Raw genomic sequence first — 17294 nt, forward strand, 5'->3', positions numbered from 1 at the left:
TGAGATAACCACCAATCGTGGCGGGTGAAAGTGCCATTCTTGTTGTTGAGTATGTGGGTAGGGGTTTCTAAACCACTTAGTAAACAACCCACCTTCACTCTTATATGTGTACTCTCCAGGTGCAGGGTCTTGAGGAATAGCATGATCTCCATAAGAAGAATACCCAAGTGTAATCGACCCGGTGCTTTGATCCCTTGCAAACTGTCCAAACTTTGTTGTTGTGAATTACTGTGACCATGATCTAGGCTTATGCTTCCCATGTTCAATTCAAGATCATGCATGCTTGCATCATCATTCGTTTGCCCTTGGTTTGATCTGCTCTTCCTACTCCTAGCATAAGTTCGAGAGGTAGGGGAACTGTGGCTCGCATGTGTCGGATGACTCGGACCTGGTGGAGATGACTCCCTTTGTTGACACTGACTTCCACCAGTAACACCACTTAGCTTGACTGCCTCCATGGCTTGATGGCTGACTTGAGCCACTTGGCCCTTTAGTATCATCGGCATCATCTGAACCCCCACTACTAGTTGTCACCTCAGTTGTTTCAAGTCGACTAGGTGGCTCCACAAATGGTACAGTTGGTCCTTCTGATGTTGCTATAACAACCTGACCCTCATCATAAGACATGTGCTCAGCCATAGCATTTGGGCCCAAGCAGCAGCAATGGTAGGATTCGGCTGCCCTCCTAGCCCATCCAGCACTGGGCCACCTCGATCCCTAACCCACTGATATATGACATCATCTTCCTCATGTTCTGCGGGGGGCTCGTGGAATATATTAGTCAACTCAATTGGTTGGCGATTGTCGTCATCTATATCATCTTGTATGTGCCCTACTCTCAATCTCATATTGTAATGCACATACACTAAGTCCTCGAGCCTCTTACTCCCTAATCTGTTCCGTACTTTACTATGGATGAGCAAGAAGGTGCTCTAGTTCCTCTCGCAACTAGAGGATGAGCAAGTCTGTGAGAGTACTTTAATTGCTATGTCCCTGAGATTTGGCGCACTTGTTCCATATAGTACGCACTAGTCAGCTGCATAACAAAAAATAAGAATGCATTAGGCAAGTAAATCTTAATATTTATATAACTTATCGGTTATCATTTACAGAGTTATAGACTTAATGACTTATAGTGATGGACTATTTACCAAGATCATTTTTTTGCCTAGTTGCAACTGCAGAAGGCTTTCCAAAACTCCCAGAGGCATCCCTGAACTCCCTGATCTGTACACCAATTCTTCAATTATTGTATTATGTATATGCTTAATGCACTAATGCAAGAAGTTGAAGAAACAATTGAATAAGTTCTCGCCTCTCCATTAATTGTCCCTTGCATAACGGGATTTGATACAAGCTTCTCCACATTAACCTTACATTAAGCCCCAGATCATTCTTGTAATGGTACTTTGGGTTGAGGTAGTTAGCTTGCATTGTGGAAATAAAAAATTTGGTTAGTGATTTGGTTGTTTACTTGTTTATAAATTATAAGTTATAACTTATAACAAATTAAGAATGTAAATTAAAGAATACAACAAAAACTTAAAAGACTTAAAAGTGAGTAACCAGCCAAGTGCAAAGGATGCATCAAGTGCGTCTCCCATCTATTATCGATGATCCTCTCGTAGGATTTGAAGGAGCTAGGGGCAACAGCTTTAACCAACTCTTTCATTTGTTGGAGGGCAACATATATATGGGGCATTGTGGGCTTCTTCTCCGAATCTACCATCCTTAAAACAAACATAATAGGCTCTATAATGCCCACTGTTTTATTCAGCTGCCTCCAAAAGGAATCATCAGCAATGGTTTGTTGGGCTAGTACTGCATCAGGATGGCTAGATCCATGCTAATCTAACCACTCCTCACTTGCAAACATGTGTTGTAGACCCACCACTTTCTTCTGGAAGCTTTTCAGAGCTACATGGTTGGTGGCGAATCTAGTCAATCCAGGTCTGACTAGATCACACTTACAGTGGTTCCTCATCATATTCAGCACTTAACCATGGTTATAAAAAATTACTTACCCTTCTAGCCATGTCAACCACAACATTGATTGACTTTCTTTTCCCCAAGTCCTTCAACATAAGATCAATCGAATGTGCAGCACATAGTGTCCAAAAGAGGTGGATCCTACTACTCTTCTTCTTCATTAACATTTCACCAGCTTTTTTGAAGTTAGCACCATTATCTGTGACAATTTGGATAACATTCTTTGGCCCTACATCGAGGACCACCTCCCTAAAAAGCTTGTAAAGGTAGTCAACATCTTTGATTTTATCTGAGGCATCCACTAACTTAAGGAAGTATGTCCTTCCATTGCAACTCAACATGAAATTAATGATGGACAGTTTAGTAGGATCAGTCCATCCATCAACCATCACAGTAACACCATATGTACTCCATTTTTCCTTTAATGAACCAATGTATTCATCCACCTCCTGCTTTACCTTTGGTAAATATTTATTCATTACTTCACAAGCTGTTGGGCCTTTAACCCCTACACCTGCCCTAGCAACTACTTTGATCATCCCATGATAGTATGGTGTTTTGGCTACATTGGCTGCAATGTTGTTGTAGAGCATGAATTTACTGATTGCCAACCTAGCTTCCTCCTCCTTACTGCCTTCTTTACCTCCAGTAAACATATAGAATGCTTCTTTGATAGATGTCTTGATGCTTGAAGAGGGAGGGGTCTTGGTGAAATGTGGCATCATAATGTCTAGTCTTCCTCCTCCTTTCAGTCCTTTCACTTCCATGAAAATTATGTCTAGGTGGCATGGATGCCCCTGACCCCGAACCACCTGCTCCTCTTGTCTGTTCATATTGCCTCACATTCTCAACATATAAGGACTGTCTGTTAGCTTCTATTGCAGCCTTCATCTGTCTCCACTCGGCTCGTGACTCAACACCCATAACCGTCCTCCTCTCTTTATCGTCCCTTGACTCCTCATCAACATCAACAAAAGGTCTAGACAACACTGTATCCTCAAATTCCCTTTGTTTTTGTGCCATCTCCTCCTTTTTCTGTTTCCCTCCCTTTAAAGTTGATGCAATTGTTTTTTGCACTTTATAAGGAACCTTGGGACACTTGGAAACATCTTTGTAGCAACCAGCCAAATGTTGCTTTAATCTGGTTGAACCACCAGAATTCAAAGTCTTGAGGCAATACTTGCATAGGGATTTTTTCTTGTCGGCAGTCAGTGGATCCCCATGTTGCCAAGCAATGTCCTGAGTCCTACTACCAGTGCCGCCACTCCCACTAGTTGCCATTTAAGATACAAGTGTATAGCACTGAAATACATACATGAATGTTCCCAAATAATCATTAGAATAATTTTAGATACATAAAAACATGTAAAAACAATTTATAAAACAACAAAACACATACTTTGTTCTAAGATAACATATATCAATGCTCAAACAAACATGTTTGTTTTTTTAAAATAAACTACATAATATGAGCATCATTTAAAAAAAAAAAACAGAATTTTTTTTAATAACATTATTTTTTATAATTATTTTATGTAAAAACAATTTATAAAACAACAAAACACACACTTTGTTCTAAGATAACATATATACAATGCTCAAGCAGACATGTTTGTATTTTTAAAATAAATTACATAATATAAGCATCATTTATAAAAAAAATCAGATTTTTTTAATAATATATTATTTTTCATAATTTTTTTATTTAATTATTTAAATAAAAAAATAAAAATAAATACAGCAAGCATGATAATCAAAATATGAATACATGCGATTGTAGCACTCTAAATGTAGTTTAACATAAGTGATTATCACATTCATATCATAAGTATTTTTTTTTATATAATTTATAATATTAATTTTTTAGATAATATATTTTTTAAATATGAAAATTAAAAAATAATAATAATAATAATAACAGAAAATTCAATTTTTTCCTATAAAAGTGTAGATCAAAGCTTGATCATCAACATATATTTATACTACACTCACACACCCATTGTAGAACCTTCTTTTGAAAAAATTCAAATTTGGGGAAAAATCTTACCTTTATTAAAGATCACTTGAAATAGGCTTGAATCTTCTGTTGTAGATGTGTTGATGATGTTTAGAAGTTGAATCCCTAACAAATCCTGGCAAAAAATCGACTTTTCCGGCCAAAATTTCACCTCCAACGAGAGAGAGGCTCGAGAGGCGAAATATGCCTCTCTCGAGCGAGACAAGGGGTTTTAAAACCCCCTAAAGAGGTGGTTGGACCACTTTACACGAGATCTCGCCGAGATATTGGCGAGATCTCGACTCGAGATCTCCCATCTCTCCACTCTCGCCTCTCATCTCGTCTCGCTATCACAAGATAACGAGATATCTCGCGAGATCTCGACTCGAGATCTCCCATCTCTCCACTCTCGCCTCTCATCTCGTCTCGCTATCACAAGATAACGAGATATCTCGCGAGATCTCGGCGAGATCTCCCAAAATGACTTAAATGCGGTTTTTCCTTGAAGATGCAAGCAAGGTTATTCTTGAAAAATGTTAATCCAGCCCTAACCCATAAATGACCCCCTCTTTTCAACCATGTCAGCCCCTCCGGCATTAAAGCTCCTAGTCTAGCTTTCAGCACCATCAACACCCTAGAACTCTAGTTCTATATCCTATGGTTGGTCCTCAAGCAAAAACAAACTGAGGCTACATCAGTAGTCCTATCCATTTACATTGTCCCCAGTTTATGGGCACGTGTATTAGGCATATTACATCTTAAACCTAAAAACAAGAAGCCTAGGGGTCTGTAGAACAATTGACCAAAATAAACTCTTCCAGGACAGATGACCCAACTAGAGAATCTTAACTGTATCATGGGGCTTCAGTGTTGCTGATGGTGTAACAATGTTTTCCTCTTTCCATCTCCCCATCCGAACCTTGAATATCAAGCTTCATCCTACTCTTGAATCTCTCTTTGTCTCTCTATCATATGATGTAAAGATACTAAAGTTGAGGATTTAGGGGTAGGGAAGCTGTAGGCTATCAAAGTAAACATGTCAGGGACAAGGACAGGTGGCATTGTCCCATTGGGGAGCAGCCACTTTCATGTTGATCTATATGGAAAGTAGTTAGGATTTGCTGGGATATGTGGGGGCTTTTTAGAGAGACATGGGAATAGGAATTTGGGGGGGGGGGGGGGTTGATTGGATAGAGTTTTGTTGGGCAAGCTTGCTTGTGGGGAGTGGTAGACCCTCAGTTGGGGCAACTAGAGATGGTATCGGGTTGGGGAAGCCTTGTAATTGCATCTGCTGTTTATCAATTTCAGTGTTGAAGTTATTAAGCCATTTGCAGTCTTCTTCAAGTTTTGCTTACCTTTCCGGTTGCAGTGTCCGTGTGTGAGTGGTAGGTGAAGGGATTTGCAAGGGCTGTCAAGAGCTGATACTTAGGCTTATCAACTTGCTGCCAAGAGCTGTAACTCAGGTGCAACTGAGGTTCATTGCAGGGGTTTTTACCAAATTATTCCAGGCTCAGTTTTGGGTCCTCATAGCTTAGTATCAGAATACATTGATCTCAGGGAATGGTCAGAAGCTGAATGTAATCCATGTTTGATGAACTTGAGTCAGCCGGGAAAGAATTGCAGGGTCAGGTTTCTACCCTTGATTTGAAATTGGATTCCACCACCAAGTATATGGAGAAAGGAGAGAGGAGCAATTAGGTATGTTAGGAGGAGCTTTGGTCATACCTAACAAAAGGAAAAACAATGGAGGTAGAGTGGCAAGCACCTGAAGTCACAGTGGAGAGAGTCATCGGTTTACCATTTGGTCGAGATCATGTAGGGGCTCACAGGGGTCACCGGTGATCGCTGGGATTTCTACCCACGCCAGCTGGAGTTGCTGATCATCAATGGGGAAGACCAGTGTGAAACAAGAGCAGAGAGATACTTTTCACTTTATGGCCCCAGTGCAGAAGAGAGACTTCGAGTGGCCACTATATGCTTTGAGGGTTTTGCCCTAGGGTGGATGTAATACCAAGAGATGTAGAGCCCATTTCTTCTTGGTTAGCATTGAAGGAGGAGCTGAGACACAAGTTTGGATCTCCACAGATGAGGACACCACAAGAGGTTCTGATTGGGTTTCAATAGGGGAGTTCGGTCACTGACTACTGATGTGAGTTTGAAGCCCTGGTTGCCATCACCGATAAGCAGACAAGACATGGCTGAAAGGGGCTTTCCCATTGGGTTTAGTTGAGGAGGTGAAGGCTGAGTTAAGGGTTTCTAGTCTGGATGTGGATAGCTTGGCCCAAATTATGGACCTGGCCCAGGCCAATGAAGCCAAGAGCCAGGCCATTGGTGGACCTAGACGACCCAGTTCAAAGCCAGCCCATAAGCCCAATGGCCGAGGGGACACCCCAGTGGTCAATGTATGTCAGTGCTATCACTACAAGTTGGCAAAGCCTAGTCCAGTGCCTAGACATGTGAATGGAGCCAGATTTAACGCAGGTGGTTTGACCAAGCCGGCCTAAGTTTGATCAACCAACTCGTTAGCCATGCCTTCGTCTTCTCAAGTGGTGACTTCCCCTACCAGAAGGACTAATTGCTCTTGTTGGTTAACGCTGGAGGAAACAAAAAGAAAAATGGGTAAGGTTTGTGCTTTCATTGCGATGCACCCTATTCCCAATCGTGCCAATGCCACTACTAGCAACTCAAGGTCCTATTACTACATGAGGAAGGGGACCAACATTCGCTGTGGAGACGGGAGAAGGGCGAAGCATATGGGAGGTGACACTAGATAAATGGTTGAGTTCATCTCGAGGGCAAGGTGAAACTAAAGGACGTAAGTATTGTTAAGACATTGAAGTTGAGGGTGTAGGGGTAGGGGAGTTGTAGGGTATCAAAATAAATGTGTGGGGGACAAGGACAGGTGGCAATGTCCTATTAGGAAACGGGGGGGGGGGAAGGGAGGGATTGAAATAAAGTTTAAAGTTTTTTTGGGCAAGCTTGCTTATAGGGAGGGGAAGACCCCCGGTTGGGTCAATTAGTGTTGGTGTTCAGGCTGGGGAAGCCTTGTAATTGCATCTTCTGTTTATCAATGTCATTGTTGAAGTTATTGAGCCATTTGCAGTCTTCTTCAAGCTTTGTTTACCTCTCCAGGTGCAGTGTCCGTGTGTGAGGTTCAGAGTGTGAGTGTGTTAGTGGTAAGTGAAGGGATTTGCGGGCTGCCAAGAACTGATACTTAGGCTTATCAATATGCTGCCAAAAGCTGAAACTCATATGCTACCAAGGTTCGTTGTAGGGGATTTTACAAAATTATTCTAAGCTTGCTTGAGGGCCCTAACATATGATAAGGACAGAAATTGAGAAAAACTAGCATACTCAAAGAGGGAGAGAGCAGGGAAGGAGTTTGCTTTCTGGATGAAGCAATGGCTTTTGCCTTAATTGTGAGGTTGCTTACCTTTTATCTTTAGATACAATTCTTCGGGGTAGAATTGGAGTTTAATTGTTTGCCACTTCTATTAAAATCCTTGTTGTCAAGGCGGCAAGGCGATTGGGGTTCTTCCTAAAAGGTTAGGTGACAAAGCGACATCTAGGCGGCAATAAGGCGATGAAAACGGTTGGGTCAAAATTTTCAATACAATTACTTTTAAACTACTTTTCAATACAACTACTTTCGATAACAATATAAGCAAATATTTAATAGTCACATTCATCCAAAAAAAAGCATTCAAGAATCATAATTATGAAAAATCATTCAAAAAAAGAACACAAACATAACTTCATCTCATCAAACCATGGTTGTCACAGTGTCCGCTTAGGCATTTACTGATTCATTGATTCTTGATGTTGAGTGGCTTATGCTTCACATTCTGTTGCCAAAGGGCACGGGGTCCCGCTCCCCGGTGAGCAGGAGGGGGTCCAAGGAGGCCGCCCCGGCGGGGGTGTGGGGGCAGCGGCGCTGGAGTAGAAAATAGGTTCTATGCCACTTTGGGCCTTGGAGTTCCTTTGCAGATTGAGCGTCAATTAAGGGGTTCAAAACAAAGTGGTTGAAAAACCGCTTTGCCGCCTAGGCGGACGCTTTGACAACCATGATTAAAATACTAAATCTATAGGGGAATTACATAGAGACATAATTACATTCATAACTACAAAACATCCACATATTACCAGTGATGCAAAATCAGGATTTTGTCCTTAAAAGTAGTCTAGGACTGATCATATATGTATTTTGATTCCTTGGATTTTAATTTGTAATTGACCAATCTAATAGGTCTAATATGGGTAGAAAATAAGAAAATGGAATTTATGTGATAAGTTTGTTAAGAGTCCTATTTTAGATGTATTTCTTTCATTAGAGATGGTCTGACAGTAGCTCCGATAAATGATTAGCTATGAGAAAGTCGATTTATGTGGCACGACCACGTCCAATAGAGGTCTTTAAATGCGCCAGTGTGCAGAATCAATCTAATCCATATCAAAGGAACTAGAAGAACTAGGGGTAGACCGAAGATAACTTTAAGATAAGTGGTGAGGAAGGATATGCATGGCTTACCCTTGTATCTAGTATGACCTCAAATAGAGCTGATTGGAAGGTAAGGTTCCATCTAGCTGAACTAGGGGTAGACCTAAGCTCTTTTGTACTTCTATTGGGATTTCATCATGACCTTGTGCCTTGCCTACTTTCATCCTCCTTAAAACTTCTTTTACTTTGGATGTCAGAATTCTCTATATACATGTTTGAAAATTGAACCATGGCAAATGGCGTAACCAACCGAATCTCAGATACCTGAAGTATATACCGTTTAGTCTGCATTGAATAAGATTCAAGAAAACTTGTGGGAAATAGGTCGTGGTTCTCTTGGGAGGGCCATGACGAATTTAAGAATCTTGATTCACTTTGTAGCAACCCTTCTCAACAAACCAGCAGCAAACTTCATCTCCAATAATAAGACAAGTACCAGCACTGCCAGTGCCTTCCCCCATCGCAGCCCCTTGTCACCCCTTTCCTCTCTTGCGCACCTAGGAAACCCCACCCCCTCCATCGTAGCCCCTATTCTCCTCTCCCCCACCCTGACCCAGATCCTCTCCCCTACCTCCTACGACACCTCCCAGCCCCTCCTCCACCTCTCCCCTACCTTGCAACTCTCCCATTCCCTTTCTTCTCTCTCTTGCACCCCTCCCACCCCCTTTTTGGCTTGCGCCAGGTTTGAAAACAGAAAAGAAAGAAGAAAAACAAAGAGGAAAAGAGAAGATAGGAAAGAAAGAAAAGGAAGATTCAAGAAAGATTATTCAAGATCCATCCAAGAAACTACCAATTTTTTTTATTCAACCCTTTGCCCATATCCCTATAGTCTTTCCCTGAACCTTACCAAAAATACTCCAAATTATACCTTTGCTTTTCCTACAAATCCTAGGGTCAACTTTACATCTCAAGATCAACCCATGGGCATTCGATAAACCCTAAATTTTCCCTATTCCCAAAATTATAACAAGCCATTTAGGTTTAGTTAATTGAGCTTTCCTTGTCAGTTTTAGATTGATCCTTTTTCATCCCATATTAATTTTGGGTATCTCAAACAATCCCTTGGGAGCTTGTCAACAAACCATATCAATCCTAACTTGCCTCTATAATCTTGCCATAAATTCTTTGGAGATCCATAAACATCCCATGGTATTTTAGAATTATTTGTTGGAAGATTCTGGTCGAACCCTTAATTTTAGGGAAATTATCTTAGAAATCCTAACCCTAAAATCAGGTTCACATCATTTGGTATCAGAGTTGCAGTTCCAGCAAGTCCTAGTAACATCATGGCAAAACCATGGACAAGCATGAATTCACCAGATAGAGCAAATCTTGAAGACACCAAAGACATGCTAGCTCAATTGCTGGATCTGAATACAAGGGTGACCAATCTTGAGCAAGCCAAGAATCGAGACTCCATACAATTTTAGCTATCTTATGAATAGTCCCCCCCCCCCCCCCTTTGTGCCTAGTATATAAATCTTCATAGTTCCTCTCACTTGCATTTCCTACAATTTTCTTAGCTTCATTTCTAGCCAACTCATACCTTTGCAAATCTTCTACACCTTAGTCTTTTGCCATGTTTCAAAGCTAGCTTTCTTATCCTTAATGGCTCCTTGAACCTCACCATCCCACCACCAAGTCTCTCTATAGGAATGGTGCTGTCTTTTTGATCCAGCTATGACATCTTTAGCCACCTTCCTAATACACATAGCCATCTCATTCCACATCGTATTAATGTTCCCTTTAAATTCCTACTTTCCTTGTTTGACTATTTCATCAGTGAAAGATTTCAAGCAATGTCCTTTTAAGTTCCACTACTTTATCTTAGGATAGTTAATCTCAAACCTTCTATGAGTTTGCGGAGTGAGGCACACATCTAAGACCAAAGTCTATGCTGTGTGTCCTAATTAAACACTTCTAATAAAATAAATTACATACTAAATATACCCTGACATGGGTACAATTCTACCCCTGACCTATCTAGTAGACTAAAAGCATGTAATTGAAATTGAAATTAAGCAATTAAAACTGAAAATAAAGCAATTGGGCAGCAACCGTAGGGGCTGGACAGCAACCTTAGGTGGCTTCCTTGGCCCATCACTTGGGTCTTGGAATGGGAGGGCTTCGATCCTGTATCAGATGGATGGTGCAGGTTTTGAGATATGGGATGAAAAATATTGGATCAGGGTGAAACTTGGAGAGAACTTGGGTAATGATATATGAGGATGATACTTCAAGTTTGAGACAATATTTACAGTTTGATTGGTGTGGATTTAAGTTTGAAATCTGGGTCTTTTAGGGAGAACGAAAGTTCAAGGAAAGGGTTCAAAACCTTGGGGTTTTTAGTGGTACTTTGATGTATACCTATGACTGGTAGAAGGGTATTATATTTCTAAGCTATAGGATGGATTTCCTGTGGATTCTGATAGCTAGTTTGGGTCAGAGATAGGTTCTATTGGCTAGTGTAACAAGGTTACAACCTCCACTGAAGACAATCGCAGACAGAAAAGAGAAGGCGAGAGAGAAGGAGAGAAAAAACAAGAAGAAGGAGATGTGAGAGAGATGACTCTAGGAGAGGAAGTCGAGTGCCTCTCTAGTTCTCACTACTGCAATATGTGAAATACAATCGTAAAATAAGCCCATACCTGATGGGATTCTACTCTTCTAATTTAGGATGCATAGTCAACAACCCTGTCAATAAACCCAACCAATAAGGAAACAAATATATCCCCAAAAAGGAAGGCTGAGCCAGCGACCAAATCACCCAGCTAGACTCCACGATGTTTTCCTTGAACACCAAGGCACATGCTCCAAAGACCAATTTGCACCAATGAAATGTCAACAGCTAGGTTTTAGGAAAAACAAAAATAGAAAGGGAAAAGCTGGGGATTGGGAACTAGAGGACTAGAAGAAGAAGAAGAACTCATCATTGTTAGAAGAACAGTCCATTGGAATGCTTGAACTAATCCTTGAACTTTCAGAATTTTCAACAATCTCAAAGATTCTTCAATGGAGATTGAATGAGACAGCTTACGTGAATCATAAGAGAGATAGGGATTAATAACAGTAATCCAAAAAGCAACAACTCACAAGATAAACATTCATTAATCAAATTGTGGGTTCAACTGAGCATTTACATCAATATATATTTCCATATCGGCTGATATTGGACTTGGTAGAAACTAGAGTTACCATTTGTGGTTACTATTAACATGAACTTTGATGTTAGTTTTCCTACTTGGAATTACAACTTCAAATAATACTTCATGCTAATTAAAATTCAAAATAACCTAAACCTAAACTCGTTATTTTAGTTGCGGGTGTGGGGGTCCTCTACCCTGACCTACATGGGTTGATTTTGCAGCAAAATGTAACAACTGCCCTCACAGTCCATACCCAAGATTTCCCATGATGCGGATTCATCACCAAGTTGGACTTCTTTCCTTAGGAATAGTCTAGGATTGGACCCAAATATATATATATATATATATATATATATATATATATATATATATATATATATATATATATATATATATATATATATATATATATATATATATATATATATATATATATATATATATATAACAAAAAATTCGAATTGAATCGGTTGACCCCCGCATAAATGGTTTATCGAATGGCTAAGTTGAGCTTAGAAGAGACCAAAGAGAGAATTCGCATATGTTTTCCATGAGTGCTTTCTTTGCATGCTCAAGACACCCATATATACTTTGTAATTGGCCAAGTTGGTGGGCCTAAGATATGGGTACGAAGTAAGGTAATGGGATTTATTTCATTAGTTTCGTTAAGACTTAAAGAGTTTTATTTTGAGTCTATTTCCTTTACTATTTCACCTTTGTACAGTTTAGATTACCTAATAGGATGAGGATTGGGTTAGGCCTTTCCTTTTGAATATAGTAGCCTGTTTTGTAGTTACTTTCTAATTATGAGTCGTAGTTTCAGCTTAAAACTATGTCAACCAATGTAAATTTAAATATATATGCAATAACAACAACAACAAGCTTTGTCCCAACTAAATGGAGTCAGCTACATGGATTATTGCCTTCAAATCAGTTGTGTTTGAGGCCGTGCTAGATATAAGGCCTAAGCTTTCCATATATTTTCTCACCACTTCTCTTAAGGTTATCTTAGGTCTGTCCCTAACTCTTTTAATTCCATCAATCTAGATTTTATCAACGTTGCATAGGGGCATTTACAAGCCTCCGTTGAACGTGACCGTGCCACCTCAAAAGACTTTCTTGTAGCTTATCACTTATTGGAGCTACTCATAGACCAACTCTAGTATGATCATTCCTTATCTCATCTTTCTTAGTTTTTCCACTCATCCACCTTAGCATCCTCATTTCTGCCACATTGAGTTTGTCTGTATGATGCTTTTTAATAGCCTAACACTCTGCACTATACATTATAGCTAATCCAATGACGGTCCAATAGAATTTTCCTTCGAGCTTTAATGGAACACATCAATCACACAAGAGCCCAGATGCACCTCTCCACTTCATCCACTCTATTTTAATTCTTTGGGAAACATCATCCTTTATATCACATTTTTTATTTATGATTGAACCAAGGTACCTAAAACAATTACGTTGAGGAATCTCCTTATCATCAAGTTTCACAACCTTGTTGTCTACCCAATCATGACCAAAGCTACAAATTATATATACTATCTTCATTTTACTTAGTTAAAAGCCTTTTGATTTCAAAGTTTCTCTCCAATGATTCTAATTTTGTATTAATCCCTACTTATGTCTCATCTATCAATACAATATCATCAACAAAAACATACACTAAGGAACCTCATCTTGAATGTCTTTGGTTAATTTATCCATTATAAGTGCACATAAATATGGGCTTAAAGCTGATCCTTGATGTAGCCTAATAGTAATTGAGAATTCACTACCTTGTCCCCCCACTGTTCTTACTCTTGTCATTGAACCATCATATATACCCTTAACTATGTTCACATATTTACTTGCAACATTTCTTTTCTCTGGTATTGCCAAATCAACACTTTAGGGACACTATCATATGCTTTTTCTTGGTCAATAAAGACCATATGAAAGTCTTTCATACACTCTCTATACCTTTCCATAAGCTTCCTAATAAGGTAAATAGCTTCCATTGTAGATCTTTTGGCATAAAGCCAAATTGGTTCACTGTAGTTGTGGTTACTTGTCTCAAATGTGTTCCAATTGCTCTCTCCCATAATTTTATAGTATGACTCATTAGTTTGATGCTTTTATAGTTAATAAAGCTTTGAATACCTCCTTTAGTTTTATAAATTGATGCCTCTCCTTTTTTCATCTGGCATTTTCCTTGTGTTCATAATCTTATTAAACAGCTTGGTCAGCCAAGCTCGCCTATAAGTTCCTAAGCTCTTCCATACTTCTATTGGGATTCCATCGGGACCTTATGCCTCGCCTACTGTCAATTTCCTTAAAGCCTCTTTCTTTCTTTTTTTTATTTTTTATTTTTTTATTTTTTTAATTTAATTTAATTTAATTTAATTTAATTTTTTAACTTCTAACATAGAAATTCTCCATATATATGTTTGAAAGTTCATGCCATGGTGAATGGTATAATCCCATAAATCACAAGTATGGTCATTTAGTAAATTAGAGAAATATATTTACGATTTCTTCTTAATGTCCTCATCACATATTATTACTTTGCCATCTTCACTTTTAATACACTAGTGAATATATTACGTGCAGATGCACGTAAGTGCTTAACATTTTTCTGATATATTAGCTGACTTGAGGGAATGGGGTTCAAAGACCTCTCCTCCCAAAACTGGGTCCTTCTAATAGAGCAAGGTTAGAGAATAATGCAAAATAGCAATACTCCGGATAAAGGTTTTCAAAGGTAAGTGCTTTCCATTTTCATACGGCACCTTCCTTGTAGCCCGAATGATAATTCATGCCAATCCAACTAATTGCTTTCTAAATATTGTACGATAAGATTTTAATGCCATCATTTTGCCTTTACTATTTATTAACTCTCAGAAAAATCTATGCAAAGATGAAGGCTTTGCTAGAACAACAAGACCATGCAAGCTTAATGTTATCATGGCAAGGGCTGCCATCAACCTAAGACCATAAGATGAGAGTTTGAAAAACATGTTCTAGTTTAATATAAAGCATGTCAATTTGAATTATGACCATTATTTCCTATTTCTACTTGTTCTTCTGACACGCACACATTAACACAAATAATGATTACATTCTATTACAATTGTAAGTATATAATTGATGCGTTGATAAACACAACATAGTAATTATGTGGTTGCAGAATGACAATGAACCAAGAGTATCAACCTCTGGATTATATTGTGGACTTGGTACAACAGTAATGCCTTTCACTAATAGAACCTTTGGAAATCAATGATAAGATTGAGGTTACAAATTCTTGGAACACCCAAGTGTATGAACTTTTGTCGCCGGCGGCGAAGGAACCCAGAACCGCGGAGAAAGAGCGACGCGGCAACGGACGCGGAGGTGTTTCCTCTTTGACTGAATACAGGGTCACCACACCCTGTGTGCCCCCAAAACCAGTAACCCAAGGTATGGGAAAGGGGGGGGGGGGATAAAATTTCATCTAATTCTCTGTAGAAGATTCTTAGAAATTGGGATGTAGAACCAATCCCATTGTCTAGTCCATGGGGAAAGCATAAATACATTTTGCATTTAAAAGGTAAATGAATCTATCTATTAAAGAAAACTAGATGTTGAGTGGAAATAGCAATAAGGAATAAGAATAAATAATGAGTTAATTAGATTATTAAAAGAAGAATAATTTTATGGGATATTCTTAAAATATAAACAAATTCAATGATATGTTGTGCAGATCATACAGTAACATATTTTCGTATATGCACCACTCCTGTAGCAAATAGGTTGGTGGGTTTTGATAGTGAGATAAAATTATGAAGATTATGGCACCACATATATAATAACATTCATGTGCAAGAGATGAAAAGCAATACGTAAACCAATAATCTTTTCCTTTTCTTTTCTTTTTTTTCTTTTGGTAATTGCAAACCAGGAATGTACTGTTGAGAGATTTGTGTGCAGCCTCGGTTGAGACGATGGAATCTATACCACGAACATTATGACCCAACAGATTTTTTAATAACCATTCTCCCCTTAGCTTTCTTCCTTGGAGTTCTTTATGTTCCAATATGGTTTGTTCTTCAAGCCAATGCAAGAATAACCTTCTGTGCCATACCCCACCAGAAGCACTCCGTGATCCAATCGCCTCTTGCATATGTAATGGCATGAAACTCCTCTACATAAGCTTGCATGAAAACCACGTTGTTCCCAATTGATAGTGGACCATTTTCCCCAATGTTTGCTGGAATCTGCTCTTCCTAATTAAGGAGTCAACACAAAGTTATCCACCTTAGCAGAAAGCTTGGAATTGGCGATTTGCAGGTCTCACAAGTTTCAGATAATGTTAACAATTTGAAGTCATTCTGATCCAAGTTTTCTGAGAGAACAATTCCTGGAAATCAACCAGCCCAATTCATAATATACAAATCCAGCAAAACATTAATTTTTGGAAATTTTGGGATGTTGCTAGAGAAGATGTCTCTCTGACTCTTTTCTTTTGTAATTGAAACAATAGCAATTACAGCTCAGTGGTAAATTTTGAAAAGGAAAATAAACAAAAGGAAGAAGAAAAAAAGAAGCGGAGAGTGAAACTGCGAGAAGCCAGCAAGCCGTTAAATTTAGGGAAAGATTTTATGTTAAGCATCTCAGCAGTTGCCACATCCGTATTTGCTGTTGGAGCATTTGTTATATGTCTCTGTAGAACAAAGGATCATACAAGGGGAAGTAAGATGAGTTTGGAGCATACGGGCCTGGACAGTAGAGTAAGTGTAGTTGTCAAGGGCCATCTCCCCTATTCATAGAAAACACTTGAAACGATGGCTTGTATTTGGCTTCATCTTCCGCCTGACATTATATTTTGGTACAGCAAAGTTTGGAAAGGTTTGTTTTATTTGGAATGTTTTAGCTCTTGGGTGGAAGCATTATTCACAGTTCTATCTTTTGGAGGCAAGTAAAGGTCTTTTGGTTTGGTGGAAGAGTATACCAAAAGAAAACAGCAAAGCTTGAGAAGGTGTGATATATTTAGAAAGTTGTAGTTGTTGAGAGTAAGCACAAGGTGTGCTTTATTTAGAAGGTTGTAGCTGTTGGGTATGATTTGTTTGGAAAGTTTTAGCTCTTGTGAGTTGTGAGGAAGCATTATTAAGGGTTGCATTTTTTGATGGTAAGGGTGGTCCAATGAAAAAACATACCATAGCTACTTTGGAGTTTGGCTTTTATATGGTAGTATGATTTAACATGGTCTAGATCTCTATTTAGCTATCTTATAAATATATTTTCCCTTTCCTTCATGCGTAGCTTATTATACAAATCTTCATACTTCTTCTCTCTTGATTTTTGCATAATTTTCTTAACTTCATTTATAGCCAACTTATACCTTTGTAGATCGTCTACATTCCTAATCCTTTGCCACAAGTGAAAACTAGCTTTTTTTAATTCGTAATGGTCGCTTGAACCTCACCATCCCACCACCAAGTTGCTTTATAGGAATGAAGCTTTCCTTTTGATTCCCTTATGAAATCCTTAGCCACCTTCCTGATACACGTAGCCATCTCATTCTACATTACATTAGTGTCCCTTGAATTCCCACTTTCCTCGTTTGACAACTTCATTAGTGAAGGATTTCAAGCGATATTCATTTAAGTTCCAACTTCCAACATCTTATCCTAGTATA

The sequence above is a fragment of the Hakea prostrata genome, chromosome 9 (assembly GCF_041222555.1).
Source record: "Hakea prostrata isolate BN-2017 chromosome 9, UWA_Hpros_2, whole genome shotgun sequence".
Classification (NCBI taxonomy): Eukaryota; Viridiplantae; Streptophyta; class Magnoliopsida; order Proteales; family Proteaceae; genus Hakea; species Hakea prostrata.